Source organism: Ambystoma mexicanum, chromosome 7p, assembly GCF_040938575.1.
Source record: "Ambystoma mexicanum isolate Mex_15411 chromosome 7p, UKY_AmexF1_1, whole genome shotgun sequence".
Taxonomy (NCBI): Eukaryota; Metazoa; Chordata; class Amphibia; order Caudata; family Ambystomatidae; genus Ambystoma; species Ambystoma mexicanum.
Window position 1 is genome coordinate 174,673,162 of NC_090939.1, and position 20,859 is coordinate 174,694,020.

The 20,859-nt window shown below is 43.0% G+C and overlaps 1 long non-coding RNA gene across 1 annotated transcript in view; it reads left to right on the forward strand.

The window, feature by feature from the left end:
- Nucleotides 1-1,506: 1,506 nt before the first annotated feature.
- Nucleotides 1,507-20,859, forward strand: part of LOC138526536 (uncharacterized) — a 115,818-nt gene continuing 96,465 nt past the window's right edge. The window contains exon 1 of the long non-coding RNA XR_011283612.1: nt 1,507-1,703. This is a non-coding gene — a long non-coding RNA (uncharacterized lncRNA). The remainder of the gene's footprint in view (nt 1,704-20,859) is intronic.

The window sequence follows — 20,859 nt, forward strand, 5'->3', positions numbered from 1 at the left end:
TTGTTCCACAGTCTTGAATTTGGATACTTATTCACCTCTTGAACTAACAGTTAATGCCATCGTTGGAGGCGATTGCCTAGTTTTACAACACCCCATCTGAACAAACCAATTTCTAGACCTTCACCATACGGATGATATGTTAGTTTTTATAGCAACCCCTATCTGGTACAGGTACATTGCTGATAATAGCAGATGTTGTTCTGCAAAACCAAGTACATATGCAGGCAGGTTTATAAACTTCAGACATAGGAAAGGCTCAGCCAGCCTTACTGGAATGTGATATTCTAGTTTTGCACATGAACACATATCTCTGCAAAGGATACTTCACACAATGAGCTAACTTTGGAACCATTGTGGCACTCAATTAGTCAATATGCATTTCACCATTGCCTATTGCACATGATCAGCATAATTCCCACAGAAGGAAATAATGCTACAGAGTTGTGCCAAAGGGAACACACACACTATGTATACCACAGTGAACACAGAAAGTGATACATGATGACTTGATCAAGGCAGAATGCACTTGCCAAAACAGAAAGCCAATGGGTTTAGAGGCTCAGCAGCACCCCATAAACAGAGGCGCAGACAGGGTAGGGCCTGAGCGGGCAAGGCCCACCCAAAATCTGTAAATTCCCACTGAGCAGCGCTGTGGAGGCATTTACAGATGTTCATGTCACTGCTGTGGGTGCAACTACATTACCTTCAGGCCCCACTTGTTAGGCAATCCTGGCTATGCCTCTGCCCATAAAATATCCTGACGTGTGCTATTTAAGACTGGCATAGCTCTCAACTCACACGCTTTTGGCGGGTGTCACCCGTCATGTAAAAGGCTGACTCACCTGCCAAGCCTCCAGCACTCCAATTCATTTCAATGGGCGTCTCACCCGCCAAAAACAAAATCGGGTGATTTCACCCGCCTTTGCAACACAAATGGTTGAGAGCTATGAGACTGGTGAAAAATTGAATCTTACTTCTTCAGATCAGCTAGCCTTATGGGGCCCCCTCCAAGGTGGGGGCCTTGGGCAAGTACCCCTTTTGCCCTCCCATAAAAGCGTCTCTGTGTGCAAAGCATTCGGCCTTGTCTCAGAATCGGTACTGTATTTCATGGACTTGGGCTCCCGCTGGTGTGGCATTTTCCTTGTCTCTGCCATTTTCCACCCACTTATGAGATGGTTTGCCTACTCCACCCATGCATCTGAAATGTGCCCGCACTCTCTCATAACCTTTAAATACATTCCACTTCCAAAATATCCATGTTAAAGGTGAAAAGTTATTTACCGCTGTCAATTGGCTCTTGTCATCTATTAATCTCTTGTCTAAATAGTCCAGGGTGTGAAAACGGTAAGAATGAAGGGCTGGGAGACCGCAAGCAAGAATGCGCCCGTTCCCAGCCCAGGGAGGGCCTGGAACGTGAAGGCAGCGCGCCATGTCTGACTCACAAGCCTGCGCACTGTTACCGCGAGAAGCAAAGCACATGGGAGGGGACGGGGCTCCCATTGGGCAAATATTGCTCGAGTCAGAGTTCAAATATCGGCTGGCATATAAATAAATCCTTTCTGGGAAATGTGCGAGGATTTGATTTACTTTTTGCCACCGTGCACGAACTTTGAGAGCTGCCATGGGGTGCAAGTTACTGAGCATTTTTCTCATTGCGCTTATTTCAGAGCAGCACAAAGCGGTGGCAGGAGACGGCGCACAGGGTAAGTGCTTTTCTTTGATGCATAGAAGTGTGAACGTTTGACAAAGTACAGTTAGTTGGATGAACTATTGGGTCTGATTCATGCAATTTTTAGCAAAAAGCTAACAAACACCCATGGCCAAGAGGCCAAGATTCACAGAGCGGTGCGAAGTGTATTATTGCTGCAAAAATGCACTTTGCACCGCTCTGTGGATCGGGGTGTTTTCTGGCAGTGCAAAGTCACTTCCGTGTTAAATACCAGGAATCAGGCATAGTGACAGATTGAGCATAGCACTTCATTACGGTGCAGACAAAATGGCGTCACTGGATGTACCACTATTCTTAACACACCGCCCCGTTGCAGGGGCGAAGTTTGAGAAAATACCTTTGTCACTTGACTGGAAGTGTTTCCTGCAGAAAAGTGTGCATTTACCACCGGCGGTGAATCCATCCAGAGTAAAACCTCCAAGCTACAATGTGGTCTAATGCGAAATAACACGCTGCTACCCCCCTCATAATTGGGCAGATTTATGAGTGAAGGTAATGTAATTGAGTCTAGATCTGCCAAACTAGTAACGAGGCTCATAGTGAGATGTATAGCGTTTGAGTGTGACATAGTTTGCAATAGGCCCTCCTTGCTTTCGAGATCCGCCAGAGCGCCAAGAGACCCCGCGAGTGGCAACAGTGTACAGTACAAGACCCCCATAACATTAAGATTAACTATGCAGTAATCAAGCAATCGCAGATAAATCATGGACAGCACCCAGCTATTTTGTGAAACATGCTAGGGGAATGCTTTCTGCAGAGGATCTGCCATGTCCTTTGCTGTGCTATTATTTCACATGTGCTAACATAGTAGCGGAATGGCCTCTTGGCACTGTGAGCCCGAGCAGACATACCAGTACGGGCAAGGGACTACTTACGGGACATGTCATAACTTCAGCTGTTTACAGAAAAGGCAGCAGTCAGCAATGAATAACAAGTAGCTTAGCAGGGAAATCCAGAGTATGGCAGCTGCCTCTGAGACAGCTCTGCCTCCTGTTGTAACACAACAATACTAGAGGACCAATGCAGTTTAAAAAAAAGCGCATCTGAAATGGTGCAGACTGGACTCGATTTCACATGTATTTCAAGGAGGATGGGCAGGTACAGTGGAGACATTTATGCAAGGTCGAATGGATAATATTGCCTTGTACTCTCTCCAGACAGAGATAAGATGCCTTAAGATTGGCATAATGTGGAATCGCGGTGATGTCTCTGTTCATAGCAATGAGGCTTACATGCATTGCTGGCGTCTTAAAATGTATTTCTGAGATCCAATGTAAAATATATTACCATGGCCAAGAGGCCAAGCCTTAGTGCTTAAATGTTCTGATAGTTTAGAGGGAAAAGGTAAATAATAGGAAAGAGTTTCTTTAGAGAGACAGTGGTGCTAACTCGCTGCTCTGTGATGTATGTCTGTGTATATCATGTTGAAAGTTCTGTTATGCGATCGGCCATTTTGTAGAAGACAGAGCCGCTCTTTAAGTCAAGGCAATGTGGAGAAAGTTGCCGGTAAGCACTCATTTTTTCCACCCTAACTAGTACATGGATATTTTTCAGCCTATTTTCACACACACGCACTTCCTGCATCTGCATGTGGGAAAGGTTCAGTTCAAGCAGGTGCACTAGAGTGAAACCCTCCATGACAGTTGCATTGTGACGGTTAACCAAACTGGTGGCCTCCTTGAAAGGTCGTAGTGCAGAGCAGACATTAGAAAGGAGCTGCTACTGATACAATACAAAAAAGCCCCATTTAGACTTTGCTGTGAGTATTATAGTAATTGTATGGCATTGCACTGCTCAAGTAGACCGTCCAATATATGCAAAGTAGAATTTCAATGCGTGACCACAGTGGTCTTCAGGTTGTGTAGTGGCAACTTGTGGTTGACCTGCATGGTAAACCCAGAAGGATGTGAGATGATCTTCTGGACCACATAGACCGTTACTTTTACAGGCTGGCATTTGCTGATAAAGCTTGTGACCATGAGGTGAAGGGCGTGCACAAAGCAGGATTCATGCGTGGTCTTGCCAATTCTGAAGACAGCACGGGCATTGCTGCAACAATGCCTGCATGCTAATTACAAGGACTTAGCCACTGTGCCTTCTGGCGAACCAGAAGGAGGATTCAGACAACAATGGGTCATGGTATATATACGTTTGTTCAAATAAAAGGAAAAATCCCTAATCGGCCCTATCGCTATGAGGGAAATTCCCTGCCTTCCAAAACAAAAACTAAGGGTGCTCATCGTAGTCCAAAATACAGAGCCCAGAGTCGAAATTCCATAGATCTGGACTGGCCCTACCACTTTAGAGAAACCTAGCTGAAAAGAAAAGAAGGTCCTTGTAGAACAACCTGGGCATGTGCTTCTGCCTGGCCTGGTTCTTGGAGAGCTTATCTCTGTCTCAAAGAGTATCTTTTATACAGTTCTTGTGTTCCCTCTCTCTGGTAAAGGAAATTCCTCTTTCTTTATATTCTTCATTGTTTGCGCTGGTTAATCCCCCCTGGATCAATTCATCTTTTACAAGTAGTAACAATAGCTCCAGAATTACTTTTGCAGGGATTCTCCTTTCTGCGTAGGATTATTGCCTTCCCATTCAAGCATTTTTTTATTTCCTGACTTCACCAGACTGGATACAAATCACATATATATATAACTTTGAATCCCTGGTCCACAGGATGTTTGTCCGTATAAGTCTCACTTTTTCATACTGAAGACGGCCTCCCCAGCCTTCATAATATTTGTGTTTCTTTCACTCTCTTTACATTGGGCCGCTTGCCCGTTACATGCTTTCAGGCTTTCACACTCTTGGTGACTTCTCGGACCTTCATGTGCATTATCCGAAACACTCTCATTCCAGTTTCCCAGTGTTTTGTACCAGGAAGGGTTTTGGCAGTCTCTGACCACACAGCTTATCACCTTCACTGGCATTCTCACTGCGGGAGTATTCGACTCCCTGTTTTTGCTAGTCTTACCTTGACCGGTACTCATGTGGAGCTCGGAAACTCAGGCACCTTGCTTGTTTCTGGTTTCGGTGTCAGTTGCTAAGTGCCCGGCCCACCACTGAGCTCAAGTAGTCGCGCCACCGGTAAATACATTTTGCCTTCCGTCCATGCTCCTTTTGTGAACGCAGCCTAAAGCTTGGTCAGCGTACCCGCTTCATAACCTGCAGCTAGCAGGCTTTGCTCCGGCTACACCAACGCTAACTCTGCTGCTGTACGTAGCTCCGCCCCTTCAGTACGTGTTCGCAAAGGCTCGCCTCTGCGTACCGTGGATTCTCCTCCCTGCGTATTAGTCGCGCACGGCTTCCCCAGTCTACCTCCATCACAGTTCTTATTCTGTGTATGTACGTCATCACGATCGAAAAAGGTGTGTCCTTCTTCCTTTATGGCGACCATCAGATAAAAGCCAGCATTACTTGAAGCCAAAAAGGTGGAAGGAGTGTTGCTGGTACTTGTAGTAAAAATCTCAGAACACTTGGTTCTTTCCTGTTCCTTGTATGTGGAAAATGTACTCCTTTCTGGGAGGTCCTCATTGGATTGGTAGTCTTTGTCCCTTAGAGGGGAGTCACTCCCAGTGAGGTACCACTTGCCCCGATCCCTCAGGAGGGTCTTGCTGAGCGGGCTCACCCCCCTAGCCTCAAGGGACAAATTGTCCAGATTCATCACAGCCTCCACCTCCTTCACCTTCTTCCAGAAATCAACTGTTGTGTGGCTTCGGCCCTGAAATCCTTTCATGTACATGTTTACCAGGTTCTGAAATGCACACCTGCTTCCCCTTTGCATTACTTGTGTAACACCCGAAGCAATGAAATAGATCAAATATTCTGCAAACTAGTGGTGGTAAACTGCTTGCCTGATGGTTGTGCCTCAGAGCTTTTCATTTTTTCCAATGTATGTGCATACAGGTTTATAATTGATGTGCGACCCAAGTTGGTCCCTGCCTGTCCTCTACAAAACATTTTCTGGCAGAGTGTTTGAAGTGCTATGCACAACATCGATCATTCGATGTGGACAATTGATGCACATTGCTCAATCATATCGATTTTTAATTATAAATCATTTGCAAATATCCATCGCTTCCTAAATAATATGCAGGTAGTCATCGTTTCGTTTAGATATGAACATTTAATGGAACATTATCATCAGCAGCCAATCAATATTCAGTACAGAATGTTTCATACAAAGCAGAGTTACAATCACAATTTCAACTCTTAGTGACGACTTGCAAGTTCTTTTATGCTGTCTGATGCGTTTCAAGTTTAAACAACTCTTCTTCAGGGACTGTCCTCTACATTAAAATACACACACAAATTCACAAATTAGTATCCTTTGCACTGAATTCCTAACACTTCATCTCATGATAAATGAAGTCAAAACCTTAAAAGATAGTTTAAGTATACTATCCAACCAACCATGCACCACAAAGTGGTGTCCAGAATTAACTATCATTCCCATGTGCTCTGTGTGAAGAACAGTCAAGAGTCCCCATGTTTCTATTCTTTTTAAGATAAAACCTCAGAGTGCACACTGCATGATCAGATGAATATTCTCTTAACCACCTACCACATCGCTCTAACCGAAGATCTAAGCATCCTGTATTTCATAGATAAACATCCACACCTAAATCCACATATATGAAAACAACTGAGTCAATATTTTAACAATGTCTTTATGTGCAATTCTTTTGGACTTTAACATACATAAACTCAACTGTCTTCTCACCACCGGTGCACAGTCTGTATCAACCATCCCTCTTCTAGAATTACACAACAGGCCACTAAATATAGCACTTCATGTCGCATTGGTAAAACTACTATAGAAATAAAGAAAATACTCACATAGGTAGTTCCCTAACCTTGCATGTCAGAATCTACCAGAAAGAAAATGGTATTCTTAGTTTTTATAAAAGAATGTACTTAAAATTCTTTGTCATTTTATCATGACACCACATATTAAGGCAAATGGAGGGACTTTTACCATCATACGTGTCATTGAAAACAAAAACAATCCTCTTTACAAATGATACTCTGACAACACAGTGTTCTCTATTACCAAATGTATATAAAAAATAATCCCAATGTAATACCAATTCCAGAAAATAAATATTTAAAATTAACCTCACTCATCATGTAACCACTTCAGTAAGCACTAGCTCAAATTATAATAGTTCATCACACTTCCGATAAATTTAACAACCCCGTTTTTGAGTGGCCAGATTTGGTTGCTGTTTATTCTATGTGTTGTACTGCCACACAGGCTAGCAGAGGTGGGAAAAGCTTTTGTCTCATGATCTTCACGTGCCAAAGATATCTGCCAATACCCTTTCATTAAGTTGGGTGTGGAGAGGTAGATGGCTAGTGTGATGAATACCTAGATGTCACTTCTCCCGAGGGGTAGCCCCTTCCCAGGAGGCCATAGCGGTGAGGCCGCTACCCGATAGAACCCCTGGGCTGATGCACAGTGGGGTGATTTCATGGGGAGAGACTCTGGAGACAAGGGGGAACATCTCGGGAGAACGTGGTATGCCCGTCCATATTCCATAAGCCCCAATCCAACATCACACACTTCCATGTATGTTAATAAACCTGAAGACATAACAACTACTGGGACGAAGGGGAGTAGGGACTACCTAATAGAGACATACTTACACAAAATGAGGATGCGTAGGAGGTGCAGAACGATGAAGAGCACCAGTGAGAACTTGAATGAGCATTCCAGTTATCTTTGCCCATTCATCATAAAAAGGAAAGAAGGACTTTCAAAGTTGTTGAGCCATCCCTTGAGGAGGCGCGAGTGGGCAAGCCATCCGGTGGAAGAGGCTGGTGGTTGGGTCGCTGGAGAGAAGGTAAAGGCCTTGTAGGACTGACTCGAAAGCTGGTGAAGCAGAGGTGCAGGTGTGTGAGGAAGCTGTACCATGCGGTCGATTGAAGATGCACATCCTGCGAGGAACCACAGCTGCGGAGCCTCTGCAGCATGCTAAAAACCAAAGCAGAAGAAGAGAACGCCACAAGACTAACCAGATGCCTCACTAAAAAATCCAACTTCTGGTTCAACGAGGAACTAATCGCCCTTAGAAGGAAAAAACGCTCTCTCGAGCATGCCCATAATAAACATCCCTCCCCGGACTCAGCCAAAGCATTCAAAGACGCAAATACCCTCTACAAATCAGCTATCATCACCCATAAAGCAAACGCCTACAATGCTCGTATTAGCAATGCAGCATCAGACTCCAAAGAGCTCTTCTCTATCCTTAGAGAACTTGAAAATCCACTTCCGACCGACACACCCACAAACACAAGCAAAGAATGGTGTACCACCATACAAGATGCTCTTGCCTCCAAAATCACTATGCTGCAAAATAAAATCAATTCCAAAAAAACACTCCTAGCAACCAAAAACTCCCCCACCCCTTATCCCTGTACCTTTTCCAGCGACAACTCCAACCCCCCCTTTCAATTCACACCAGTCACCCACGATCTTGTGCTCGACACAGTCTCCAAACTAAAAGCATCCAACTGCAAAGGAGACACTGTCCCAGCCAAATTAGTCAAAGCCTGTGCACCCACCCTGACCCCCCTCATCACTAAATTTGTCAATGCCTCATTCAACTCCAATACAGTTCCGACCTGCATTAAAGAAGCCTGGGTTACCCCGCTTCGAAAAAAAACAAATCTAGACCCCACCATTCAAACTAATTATCGCCCCATAACCACGGTCCCATTTTTATTCAAAATCATCGACAAACTGGCCTACAACCAAATTCAAACCCACTTAGAATCTAACCAGCTCCTCGGTACCAGACAATCAGGTTTCAGGCCCAACCACAGCACTGAAACAGCTCTCTTGGACCTCAAAATCCAGATGGATGCCATCAGAGATTCAGGGAAACTTTGCATTCTCCTGCTGTTGGACCTCTCAGCCGCGTTTGACCTGGTGGACCACGACAAACTCTGCAACTCACTTTCCCGCGAGTTTAATTTCTCTAGGGCAGCCACTGCTTGGGTGAAATCCTTCTTAACCGACCGCACCTCCAGAGTGTCCATAGGCAAAGAAGCAGCCAACCCCATCCCAGTCCCCATAGGAGTGCCCCAAGGCTCTTGCCTTTCTCCCACGCTGTACAACGCATATACCAAACTCCTGTTCTCAGCACTTGACGATATGGGTGTCATATACACAAATTTTGCAGATGACACCCAGATCCTTATACCTCTTACAGGCAACTATGACCAGGACACATTAACAATCAATAAAATTTACGTCATCATACAAAACTGGATGGCACTAAACAGCCTATGTCTTAACGATGAGAAGACAGAAGTCCTCATCGTAGGATCTCCAGCCAAAATAGCAACCCTTCAGCCAGAATATTCAACCATCAATATCGACGGTACCAATATTCCAGTGTTGAAGCAAGTAAAAACACTGGGCGTGTACATCGATGCCAGCCTGACCATGACTAAACATATCAATGTACTTTCCTCCTCCACGGCCTACACCTCCAAATTAATTGCGCTCAGCCAACAATTTCTGACCCCAGCAAATTGCCTCACCCTAGCCAGAGCACTGGTCCTATAGAAATTGGACTACTGTAATGTATTACTACTGGACACCTCCAACACCAACCTAGCCAAAATGCAACTTTTGCAAAATAAAGTCCTGAGGGCAGCTCTAGGCATAAAAAAATCAGACCATATATCCAAGACTAGGAAAGTGTTACGCTCACCTGACTCCCACGGAGGCGCTGGCCTGGTTTGCGCTGCTGTGACCTCTTCTAAGGTGATGCGCAGGGTTCGGAAGACGGACTGGACCGGGCCCCCAAATCTGGCTTGTCTGGCTCACAGAAGTATCCTTCTGTAGGCGAAAATAGGGGATTAACTGTCTGCGGGGTAATGCAATCGGCCTCCCACTGTCCCCTCTCACCCTCCTTGAAACCCTTCTGTGATTTCTCGTAGCGTCTCACCTTAGGGTCTGGAAAGACGAGCTATCCATCCTGCTTCTGATGCAGGGGCGCGTTGGTATCCAGTTCCTTCACTGGATTTTCGGATTGGTGAGAACCAAACTTGCTTGGCTTCCAGGTAAGTTTATTTTGATAAGAGGTTCCCCTTGTGTCCATGCATTAATGTACTAATGCAAGTGTCTTCTTCCCCATAGGGGCCGGGGTACGGAATGCCGGGGAACAGGCACCGACCCGAGATGAGAGGTAAAATCCTTGTAGAAATCAGGTAAATCTTAAATGAGCGTTTTTTGGTAATGTCTTTTCATTCGCTCAATAACGCTGATGTCTCTTTTTCCCCTTAGGGGCCGGGGTCCGGAAATGCCAGGATGCGGCGCGGACCCGAAATGAAGAGGCAATGAATCAACAGGTAAGTCTTAACATGGAGATTTATCTTTCCTTATTCCCTTCTCTCTCTCACCTTTTGTTCTGGTGTTTTTCTACCTAGGCGCTGGGGAGCGACTGCGAATCCGGATGATCGCTGCTGAACATGGAGGCGCCCTGTGAAGGTGAGTGGAATGCGGCGCTGCAGCGATCGACGCGATGAGCTTTTAAATTAAAGTCTTCCTTTTCAGGATTGTCGGCGAGATGTCTCCGGGATGCGGATTTAGCAGGTAAGGACTTTTCCTTCTTCTGTTCTCTTCTTCTCTTCCTTTGCAGGTGATCCAGGATGCTGGCAGGCGTGGCAGAAGTCGGGATGCAGGAGCAGACACGGTGAGCGTCCAGCTGCTAGATGCAGAACAACGCGAAGCACATGTGGCTGTTCGGGTGGGGTTTAAATAGCCTTGGAAGAAGTTCCAGGTATGTATCCTTCCTCCAATCAGGTATGTATCCTTCCCCAACCACGCCCGGATGGTAAATGAGTCCCACAGGTAAAGTAGTTCCTTTCAGGCCTCAAGGAGGCCGGGATCCTGCAGCATGGTCTGCATCAGGTAAGTGCACCCAAGCACTTCCATAATGATCCTGGCGCCTATGGCGCCAGAACTGATGTCTTTTATGAGCCTGGCGCCATAGGTGCCAGGACACTGTCCAAAGGGCCCCTATGTGGGGTTGCTGGGTCCTTCCTTGGGGACTGGATGCCCGCTTTCGGGGACGCCGGGCTTGAACCGGCTCCCCGGGAGCGGGCATCATGACAGAAAGATGCCCACTGGCTCCCCATCAAAGCCCGAATTATCTTCAAAACATTATGCATCACCCACAAATGCCTTACCAGAAAAGGACCTATCAACCTCAATAACATGCTGCATCCCAAATCTGACATGAGATTACTTAGATCCAATGACAAACTCCTCCTGGACCCCCCCCCCCCGATTCAAAACCACAAGAGCAGGGGGCAGCAGCTTCACCACTTTAGCCCCCAAACACTGGAACACCCTACCCATCAACATCAAAAAAGCATCCTCCTTCACGGTCTTTAAGAAACAGTTAAAAACCTGGTTATTCAACCAATATTAGCACCCAAAGATAGGACCCCGTCCATCGTATACTGTTGTGAATATTTAGTCCACTGTATATTGTTGTGAATATTTTGTAATTTATATCATGTAATGCAACTAATGTAATGTTTGAATTCTACTAATTACTAAGCTGTCTTATAACCACGCCGTGACACCCGAGGGTCTGGGCGTGTAACAAATAAATAAAATAAAATAAAAAAAATAAAGAGGATGTGGAGGAGATCCCAAAAGGTATCTGGGTTGCCAGGACAATGGGTGGGGGCTTAAGAGTCAAACAAAGAAGACTCAGAAGAGAGCAGACAAGAACCCACAGAGGGACAAGAAGGAAACCCCTGGGGGAGAAGTGAACACTGAGAGAGAAAGACTGATCTGGTACCTGCACCCATGGGGGATAAGAAGTACACATTGTCTACTTCTTGGCAGTACCTGACAGACTAGAGACACAGATCTGGGACTCGCACACACAAAAGAAGAGCTTTACAAATCATCTTCTTCTTGACAGTACTTGGCAGGATAGTGAACCATGTCTGCCCAACGAGCTGAATAGAGAAATACAGGTCTCGGATCCACTATCTGAAAAGGCAAAAGAGAGTGACCCTCTTCCTCATGGCTGTACTTGGCAAGCCAGAAGACCAAGTGCGCGATACTGGGGAAACCTGGGTCAGGGATCGTACTTGAAAATGAACTGTTGAGAAAGACCCCTGGGTACCGCTGAGTGTGAAGTGATTGTGAAATCAAGATACCAGGAGATTGGAGTCATTCTCCTGTTAGTGCAACATCTACAGGAAATAGAACAATCTAACCAAGAGGTCAACGAAAGGAGTCATCTCCCTGGCTGTGTGTTAGAAACAGTGAAAGCCATAGACCAGGGGAACAGAGTCATTCTGCAGGGCGTTGAATCGACAAAAATAATCAAACTACAGCATATTGTGATCCAGGGGAAGGAAGTAATTCCCCGGGGGCTGAGAACATTTCTGATCCAGAGTGTTACAAGTTTGACAATCCTTTTTCTGAAAAGTATTGGGACCACGGGAAGGGAGTCATTACCCTCGGTTACGAACTTGCAAACCAGAAATGTACTAGCCAGTTGAGAAGGAAGTCATTCTCCAGGACCATTCTCTTGGTCCCAGAAAATTGATGCAACCTTCTAGGCTAGTTATAAGTGTAAGGAACAGAGTTAGAGATTTTAACACAAAACAGTGAGCTCTTTAGTTTGCAAGGACATTCAGACCGACCATTAGTATTTTAGTTGAGGCAAGGAAACCCCCATAGAAGTAGGGAAAGTTAGGTTCTCTCTTTATTTTCTTGGTAAATAAAGTCTATAGAAACCACCATGCCACCTGTGTGTTAGTCTCCTCCTTCTGCACTCTTACATCGGCCATACTCGCTCAACCATTTTGACAATGTGTGGCATAGGATAAGTATACTATCTGGAGATCTCCTTTACTTTTTGAATCAATGCAGTCCACGAATGTCCATGACGCATTTGAATTGATCACTAGGACAATCAGTGAAGAGCAATGATTATGCAATAGCTCGATAACAGAAACATGGGCATCCCACCTGTAAAAGGGCATTTCACATGTGGAAATGGCGCGTGATGCGCTCTACCAACTAAAACCACAGAAGTTGATATTGGAATCACAGAACCCTGGAGGCAAACTGGATTTACAAATTGCAACTCACAATTGGTGATTTATGTCATTTTATGTCCTTGCCAGAAAGTATATATAGGCAAAACAGAAACAAAAATCAAAACCAGAATTATAGAACACAAAAGCTGCATTACGAACAGGGTGTTGAATGCACCATTAGTGGCACATTGGATAGAGGCAATACACACAGCAGATGAAATTAAAGGGACAGCCCTGTATCAACTTAAAGCAAGTAATGACAAGAATAATGATAAAAAGAAATTGACACTCAAAGAACAGAAATTATCTTTTTAACCAAAAGTGTAGAAAGAGGCTTAAATGAGCATATCAATTGGTTAGCACTATAGATGAGCTCAAGTGGGAGTTGGGTTTGCCCTGGATTAACAACAAAAGAACCCAGGCACTTCAATTTGAGACATTACTCACCTTGCGGGTCTGTAGCATGTGCATTGTTTTTTGTCATTTCGGAAATGAAGTTAAGCAAAATGAGAATGAAAATGCCAATAGGTCAAAAGTTTCTTTATGCACAGTATTTGTAATCATCGACAAAGAGGTAAGATATGCAACTCCAGAAATAGGAGGCAATGGCTCCACAATATATTTGCTGGCTAAACGGAGCTCAACATTGGACTGTTGAAGGGAATAGAAAGAGGACAAACAATAACAACAAAGCTCTAGCCCACTGTTCCCACTTAAAAGCAATGAACATAAGCATATGACTACAAAAAGGATTGTCAAAAGCCAATGAGCCTTGACATATTAAGGGAATGATGGTCCGTATAACCGGGTTAGTCTAAGAGTACTGACAACTTCAGGACTGGAAAGATACTCAACGCTCGAGATTTGGACCCCTTTCAAGATGTCAGGTATTACGAACAACGTCTAGCATAAGCTATTAAGAGCATCTTGAGTGAATAGCAATAAAAGCACCCTAATTAGATTGCAAATGCATTTGGATGACCAGAGGTTGTATTATGCTCTATAGAAACCGAGGCAGTGATACCGGGAGAATTGCATCATGGAACGGGCATCGCAAGCGGAAATCCGACACAGTGGAGTGCATCGGCACCTCCAAGAATTACATAACCAGAGAAGCACAGGGTAAGGCTAGTTGCTTGCCAAAGTCTGGATTTAGATGTTGGCTTATACTTAGAAGAGGTTACTCGACCGCAAACACCGAGCGAAACTTGCCAGTACCTTTTTAACCATTTGTAAGACCCATTGTTTTGATCCACTCATTAAAGAAACTGGTACCTTGGGATCGGTTGTTCCATGAGACATGGGCTACCGGAGATAATCTTGACGCTGTAGTATGCATCTTCCACTACTAGGAACCCTACGACCATAGACCAAATAAGGTAAGGCTAATATGTTGTCCTAACTTCACATAACTGTCTGACATGCCGATCCGCGTCACTTAGCTTGTCAAGAGGATATGTGACACATAACATAGAAGGATTCATATTGGCCGTTCTAATGTTTATTTACCATTAGGTTTGTCCAATCATCTTGAAAGACAAAGGTTTTGAAAACACACACACATTTTTGTGCACTTGACATAGCCGCAAAACGTAAGCATCCAGCTGCAACATAAGTGACATAGGTAACAGCTGTTTTTCTTAACTGTCTTCTTCACCAGTGTTCCATAGAAAATAGGAAACTATAGTGTTCGGCCTTTGGTATGCAGTCGAATATAGCCAAGTTAAAAAAAAAACAACACGACTTGAATGATTTAAATTACTGTTGAGACTGGCGGCATATCACTCAATAATGGTAATAGTGAGAGCTGGAGATAGAGTGAGAGGAGACCAAATTTGTGTACATTGCACTAGCTGTTGACAGAGCTAGACAGCCGTAAATATAGCAGAATATGGATTTGCAACTAAAATGTTATGTATTTGTATTTGTATTTGTATTTTATTGAAATTATATAGCCCTTTACTCCAAAGTGCTTTACATAAGAACAAGTGAACATACAGCAAGCATAAGATGACAATTGAACCACAACCAGATTACAGCATAAAGAACAATTTACGTTATTGTAAACAATAAGTACTGAAAACTTGAAAGCATAATAATAATGCAATAGATTTATAGAGTGATACGTACATTGTCATTTCAGAAGCATATGTTGGGAGGACTGCCACAGACTATGCCTGGATCATACTAAGACAAGTGATTGATGAACTGTAGCGGAATATATTAACTTGACCAAGAAGGAATGAAACATGTTGGATGAATGAGGTATAGAGAATGTGAATGAGTGTATTGATTTTTATAATTTCCTGTACAAAATTGTATAATGTACGGTATGCATCAAGTTATTTGACGCACTGTCAAGCACAAAGCACTTTAGCATTTCTTTGTGCAATATTGTTATGTATATTTCCCTTTTTTGGCATTTGATTTAAGACAGAATTTAATTAAATCAAAGATGATAATTTTGTATAGCATGTTTTTAAGTGTGTTTTTAGGAATGCCAGAATATAATAGAAACAAAGAAGGCATGAACCCCAATTAAGCTTCCGAAATGATCTGACACAGTGACATTGTAGCTAGTTTAAGGTTATTAATCTGCAGAGGGGTTGTTTAACTGGGCATGATACGTTTCCTTAGAGTCGCCGTGTGTTTTGTGGATGGCTCGATAATCCCACTCTCCAGCATTCCCCAATTTGGGTTTGGACCTCCTTCCTTGTGGCAGCCAATAAGGTTGGATCCAAACAGATTTTACGTGCAGTATTTTAATATGATAAACAAACCAGCTAACTCTATCAGGCTTATCCATGAACACATTTGTAAACTTTGTTAGATAGTCCAGAATACGATTACAGTAGCTTGAGTATCCTTTAAAGCATCTGGAATCATCTTCAACCGATGAGTGTTTAATCTGGCTTCAAGGTGAACCTCAGCACTGACGTCAAGGCCAACTCAATAGGATCCTTCTGAATTTTGAGTTGGTTTATGTGATAGGCTTGAGATGTTCTTTGGCTATCCCTGTTACACTCAGTTATTGAGATCGCTCAGCACTTCTGTGACATGAAAGGTTTGTGCCATCTCACCATGAGTTTTCTTCTCAATGGTAGGTAACAGAAACAACACCTGCTGTCCCAATTTGAACTCTTCAGGCGGGCTGTCATGCAACTGCTTTTGCTTGTCTTGCCTCCATTCCCTGGGAGCCTGCACAAACAAAGTAGTACCCTGCCCTGGTTCTGTCTGGCTTTCCCATTCATCCGACATCATACCATAGGCATTGCAAGGCTCTCCTCCACGAACCAGTTAAAATGGGGAGAATCCCATAGAAGCCTGGGGAGTTTTGCTTAATGGAAGCAGGGCCCAAGGTAGAAACTTGGCCCAATTATTGGTATCTTCATTCGTTCACCACCTTCAGTCTGAGGTTCTTCAATGTCTGTTTAAAGAGCTCAACTAAACTATCCACCTACTGTCTGTAGGAAGAATGTCTGTGATAGTCAGGGGCACAACCTAATTAATTTCAATAGTACATGATTGACATGACACGTTCTGCCCTTGAAAATAAATTGATCACAGTTACTGTTAATATATCATCAATGATATAAATTGACCCTCTCTGTAATTACGCCATGCTGAACATTAGGGGCACACAGGTAGGTTGGCATTTCTCTCTATGAGATATCAATTTCAATTTAGATCTAGATCTAATTTACAGTCTACCACGAATTATAGACGTTTGGATAACAAGTGTGAGATGCCAGTGGCCACGCTCTCTGGGCTTTCACACTGCACTTTGGCTGTACACTGATGCACTTTGGTTGATTTTCTAAGTACCAAATTATGCTAACCATTTAGCTCATGTGTCTCGCTCTTTTTTTGTTCTGTTATTCCTACTACCCTTTTATGCTTCCCTTATCAATGAAACAATTGTCAGGTATGTAAATATTTTCTCATACTAATTATATATGTTGAAACTGAATTGTACTCAATATGCCAATACTTTTTGAATTTCTGTTACAATATGATTTATGTTGGAATCTATTCCTTTTTTCTGTCACTGTTTCACTTTGGGGATGAATGAGCCAGCCTTGAAAGTGACTCCCTGTCGAAACACGTGTCGACTGACATCCTTCTATATTGAAGCTATTAAAACAATTACAACATACGAATACGAATTGCATTTATATCATCGATGATATATTAATAGTAACTGTGACCAATTTATTTTCAAGGGCAGAGCGTGTCATGCCAATCATGTACTATTGAAATTGTGTTTCTCTAGGTACGTATGGGTGTGCTCCCGTCCTGATTTTGGCATTGCAGCTGACCCCAAACCACTGGTATAGTGAGCACAGCGCACAATATAGGACCCATTACCCATACCTTTATATTTAGTGAAAAAGTTGGTGGATTCAAATCTTAAACCCTGTGTGTTATTAATAGTAACTGTGACAAATTTATTTTCAAGGGCAGAGCGTGTCATGCCAATCATGTACTATTGAAATTGTGTTTCTGTAGGTACGTATGGGTGTGCTCCCTTCCTGATTTTGGCATTGCAGCCGACCCCAAACCACTGGTATAGTGAGCACAGCGCACAATATAGGACCCATTACCCATACCTTTATATTTAGTGAAAAAGTTGGTGGATTCAAATCTTAAACCCTGTGTGCTCTTTATCGCTATCTGTTTAAATCATCAATGTTGTTTAGTAGATTTCGGCAGCTATCATACACATCCCTCCAACTCATCCACTAGAGTTGGATCGTATAAATGAACAATTAGGTGAATGGGACGGTGATTGCACAAAAAAATTATGAGTATGGTACAACTGTGGGATATATTGACCCACTCAGCTGTGCTTTACCCCATCACTTTTCTGCATTGGTGCAAGAAACAGCAAAATGGCTGTACTGGCTCCTGTGTGCGCCAGGATCTCAAAATTGTGTTTTTACAACAACCATCAAAAAAAGAAAATGGCCGCATCACCTTGTCACACACATTTCCCGCGGGGTGGAACAGAGTACACACTGCAGGAATGTGCCAGTGTGCTCTGCAACTTTTAACATGGAATTAAGTAAATAGGCAGCATTGCCTTGCTGAAAACCCCAAAATTCCTTTTTCGGAATGAAACATTTTTATTCACCCTTTAAAAATGCTGTTTTAAGGCTAAAATCCTCAATTTACTATGAAACGGCTGTGACTGAAAAGGTACTGCCATGCCCAGGAGAAGTCATTGTGCATTAGCAAAACTGGGCCTAGTTCCTGAATGACAGGCCCAGTCATCTTAGCTTGGGAAGAAATCAACAAAGATCTTGTTTTTACTCGCACTTGAAAGCAGACGTATTTCTCCACAATGTATCAAACAGTAGCTGTCTTCAAAAGAATTTCAACTATCAGAGCCTGGTCAGTTTCATGTATCAGTGTTCAGATAAAACTCATGCTTCCAGGAAAATGCCTTTGGCTGCAAGGCAGTATTGCAAAGGCAGATGGGGCTGCCAAACCGAATTTAATGAAAGAAATGCTAGCAGTTTTCAATACGTGTAAAATGGGCTTTTTCAAAACTGAAGGAGGAAAATGCCCATTGAAAAAGTAAACTGTTAAAGGAAAGAGGTTTGTGGCTGGTGATAAATACACACATAGGCTATTTTTATTCCACAGGTTTTAATTCAAGACTAAGAATGAGAAAACAAAGATTAAAACATATAGGCTGAGTTTGCAAGCTACAAAAAAAAACAGTTATTCAAGTTCCTGCCCTGTAACTTCCCCTAGGAATGGAGGCACACCATAAACTTCCAGGACAAAGAAAATTTACAAGCTCGTCGGACATTCGTCTGTGCTCCTTGCTGGAACAATGCTGTTCCCAGGGAAGGAAGCCAGGGATGTGAGAGACCATATACTTCTATCGGGCTGAGGAAACCCCCCATTCTTGCTTGAAAGGAAATTCCAGTTGGTGTCAGCTTTAAAGAAAAAAATGACAAACAGTGACTCACAATTGTTCTAAAGACTATTTTATAAAGAACTTTAAAAAGACTTATATTTCAGTTGCCAAAATTGGTAAAAATGTGGAATTTTTACAGTGTAAAAGTGAAAGTGGGGGCTGTATTTTGAAACTTAGTAGAATGTATTGACACTCTGGACAGAAACAGTGATATATGTTGAATTACAAGAAAAGTATCAATATTGCAGACCTACATTTCTGTACATACATTCCTCATGACAATCTCCACCCATGTATAAAGTTGCAGAATTTTGAGTAATATGTATCACATTGAAAAGTCAGAGGGGCGAAACCAAGCCTCACAGACTGGGGTTTGGATTGAAATGTGAGAAAAGAAATATGTAACCTGCGTATCTGATTTACCGAAAGGTTGCAATTATGTAAATATGTGTTTGTGGCAAATTTAGATTTTAGTTCCAGTAACTCTGGGAGGTTTCTGGACACTGTAAAAATCACCCTATAAGCATAACATCATTTTTCTGAGATCCAACCGGCGAAAAGCTTGGTAGAGACTTCTATGCTCGCCCAATCCTATTGTTAGAGGTGTGTGTAGTAAAGCCTGCCCCTGTCATATACTGTGATGATGTCACCTGGGATTATAAATAAGAGCCCCTGACAACACACAGGAGACACACTGATTCCGTACCGATTCCCGATTTCCTGCCCGGCGTCCTGTCCTGTCCTGTCCCTGTCTTCATCTTACATTTATCCATCTAGACTCCAGATCCCAACTGCAAGACCAAAACCTTGCTGATCCTGCTTCAGTTAGGCCTCAATTTTAAAAATCCCAATAACAAAGGGAAGCTGTGGTGTTTTGGGATGCATCCTGAATTAACCTGGCTTGCTGTTCACTAAATTCATGTCTGCTGCAAACCTGCCATCCAGCTGATTCATAGTATCCAGTGACCAGAGGTGCCAGTCCAGTGCCAGTCCAGTGCCCTCCGGTGACCAAACTGCCCAGCTGTCTTGCCAGGTGCTTTGTCATGTAGTGACCAGAACTCTTGGTGGTCCAATATCCTAAAATAAAGTAGACTGTAAGTATCATCCCTACCCCATAGAAATCCATAGTCTACATATCCTGCTTTTTCTATATCCCATCTCTAAATCATCCTATACTTATCCTGATAACTTGTAATATTGTCAAAATCATTCTTGCCACCCTGTCATTGATTTATTGTGATAGCGCCAACATCTTTGATAATTTTGTCTTGTAAAATCCTAAGCTATCAATCCTATTTCGAGTGATCGGACTGGTTTTGCCAGGGCGGGCACTGGGAAACTAGGGTTGATTCTGCAGATCAACCCTGGAACTTACTGTGTCTCAATCTGGTAGTCTAGCCTGAATGTTTTCACGTAGAGTAAAACTGTTCTTTGTCAAAACTGATTTCTTTGCCTTTTCGTGCCTTCATTTTCTCAAACGCACCTCACTAGATCTTACATCACTCCCTCAATTTACCAGCTAGAGACCTCATTTCACCTCCATATTGTACCCATGATCCATAGCTACATCCCAACTAAACACCTCCAGAATTCCGCCCGTTTTTATCAAAAAACCGTCTGGTGAATTTCAGGCGGGAATTGACATTTCTGAAATGTTTTTTACACATGTTATTTTGATTATAAATTATTTTAAACCTTCCATTCAATTTTGAATTGTATGCTTTTGCTCAATCTATTGCTTATGATTGCTAGTATCTTTCCAGTGTTGCTCCAGTAAAGAATTGTACTTAAGGATTTTTGCACACATTAATTGTTTTGTTCAGCCATTTCGGAGTGTCTTTTTAACATTGCAAGGGTTTCAAGTCAGTTTTTCTATCTTGTTTTAAGGGGGAAGGTTAGATTTGAATTATGTTTCCAGACTCACATTCCTAACTGCCTGCTGCTTCCTTATATCCATTCAGAAGTGATTATTTGTGGGTTGAGGGAATTTTGCAGAGGGAAATCCTAACTTGAGTGCTATCTTTCCGAAAATCCAAAAAGTGTTACTAAAGGGTTGAATTAAGTGCATTGCCTACCTTCCTATTTGTTATTGTCACTACACTGGTGATTGCTGCCCCATATA